The following is a 2,500-nucleotide window of genomic DNA, read 5'->3' as shown; positions in this document are numbered from 1 at the left end:
TGGCCTCCAGGAAACTCGTCAGTTGATTTGCTATAATGTTGCCTCGTCATTCTTCTGCAGAGGGGGGGGGTAAGGGAAGAAGAAAGAGAGAGAGAGGGAAGGACAGAGAGAGAGAGAGAGAGAGCGAGAGAGGGGGGGGAAGGGAAGAAGGGAGAGAGGGAGGAAGGACGGAGTGAGGGTGGGGGGAGAGAGAGAGAGAGAGAGAAAGAGAGAGAGAGAGAGAAGATAGAGAGAATAGAGAGAGAGAAAGAGAGAGAGACAGAGAGGGGGGGGGAGAAGAGGGAGAGGGAAGGAGAGAGAGAGAGAGAGAGAGAGAGAGAGAGAGAGAGAGAGAGAGAGAGAGAGAGAGGAAAAAAGAAGAGAAAGAGAGAGAGAGAGAGAGAGAGGAAGAAAGAAGAGAGAGGGAGAGAGAGAGAGAGAGAGAGAGAGAGAGAGAGGAGAGAGAGAGGAGAGAGAGAGAGGAGAGAGAGAAAGAGGCAAGGGAAGAAGAGGAGAGTGAGAGGGAGAAGAGAGAGAAGAGGAGAGAGAGAGAGAGAGAGAGAGAGGGGGGGGGGAGAGAGAGAGAGAGGGAGAGTCAAAGTCAAAGTCAAAGTCAAAACACTTTATTCCATTAAATTACAATGGTTATTCTTTAAGTAAATACATTTATATTTACATCTGTGTATTTAAGAGGTTTCTTTTAATTTCGTTTTAAAATTAAAGAAGCTGTTAATGTCTCTTATATTATCTGGTATCATGTTCCATATCTTGGGTCCACGTATTTCCATTTGACGTGCCCCTGTATAGGTATTCGATCTCTTAACAAAAGGGAATTTACTTGACTGTCTGGACACCTGATGTGTTCCCTACGGTTTGTAAAGGCATTAACCATTTTGGATAATTCCCATGAATGATTTTGTAAATGAATACACATGTGTCATAGCTGCATTTAGAATTGACTTTTAACCATTTCAATTTTTTTATATGTGGGGTGATGTGATCAAGTTTACTGATATTACCTAGTGCTACTCTGGCAGAAAAGTTTTGTAATTTTTGCACTTTTTGCATCTGGGTCTTGTTAGCCGATCCCCAAATGTTTGAACAATAGTTAATTATGCTTAGAGCTAGAGTTTGCACAACCATGATTCTAGTTTCAGTAGTGATTTGATTTCTTATGTGGCTCAAATGTCATGAAGCTGTCTAAGTGTACTCCTAGATTATTCACTAAAGTGCTCGGTTTGATAGAGCAGCCTTCAAATTCTATGGTTGTGTCATTGGGAATTCTAGCTATGTTCTGCCGACTACCTATGAATATACATTGAGTTTTATGTGGGTTTAGTTTAAGGCCATTTGTGTCAAAATATAATTTTGATTTTGTAAGAGTATGTTGAGTGTTTCTTATTAACATGTTTAGGTTGTTTACTGAGTCACTATGAAGAAACTGTGAATCATCGGCGTACTGCACTAAAAGACAGTTATGGGCTATTGTTGATAAATCATTTATGAAAATTGTAAATAGGATCGGACCTAAAATAGAGCCTTGCGGAACACCAAAAGGCACTTGTTGTTTTGATGACATATCATTATTGATTCTTACCGATTGGGTCCTTGTATCTAAATAACTTTTAAACCAAAAGGTATCAATTTCATGATTTACTAATTTGTTAAGGAGAATTTCATGGTTAACACTATCAAAAGCCTTAAAGGTCGCATAATGTGAGCAAATTTACCTGATTTTTGTCTATGTTCTTATAAATTTCATCAGTAATTTGCAGTAAAGCTGTTTCAGTAGATAACCTATTTCTAAAACCATGTTGTGTTTTAGATAATAAGTCATTGGCCTCCAGGAAACTCGTCAGTTGATTTGCTATAATGTTGCCTCGTCATTCTTCTGCAGAGAGAGAGGGTAAGGGAAGAAGAGGGAGAGAGAGAGGGAGGAGAGAGAGAGAGAGAGGGGGGGGGGGGTAAGGGAAGAAGAGGGAGAGAGGGAGGGAAGGACGGAGTGAGAGGTGGGGGAGAGAGAGAGAGAGAGAGAGGGGGGGGGGTAAGGGAAGAAGAGGGAGGGAGGGAGAGAGAGAGAGAGAGAGAGAGAGAGAGAGAGAGAGAGAGAGAGAGAGAGAGAGAGAGAGAGAGAGAGAGAGGAAAAAAGAAGAGAGAGAGAGAGAGAGAGAGAGAGAGAGAGAGAGAGAGAGAGAGGAAGAAAGAAGAGAGAGGGAGAGAGAGAAAGACAAAGAGAGAGAGAGAGAGGGAGACAGAGACAGAAAGAGACAGAGACAGACAGACAGACAACAGAGACAAAGGCAGAGGCAGTAATAAAAAGAGAGAGAGAATACTAAAGATAGAGATATAAAAAAAATCCAAAATATACACAAGAGATAGAACGAAAGGACGGAAAAAGAAGTCAAGAGATTATGTAAAGGCAATTCTGTCTCTCGCAGAAAGTGCAGCTGCCGTTACTGATGAACCTAATGCTAATAACATTAGGCTTCCAATTCATAAAGCAGAATTTGCTAACGGTATT

The sequence above is a fragment of the Penaeus monodon genome, chromosome 10, assembly GCF_015228065.2.
Source record: "Penaeus monodon isolate SGIC_2016 chromosome 10, NSTDA_Pmon_1, whole genome shotgun sequence".
NCBI classification, from domain to species: Eukaryota; Metazoa; Arthropoda; class Malacostraca; order Decapoda; family Penaeidae; genus Penaeus; species Penaeus monodon.
The sequence above is the reverse complement of the archived record's forward strand: the minus strand, read 5'-3'. Positions refer to the sequence as shown.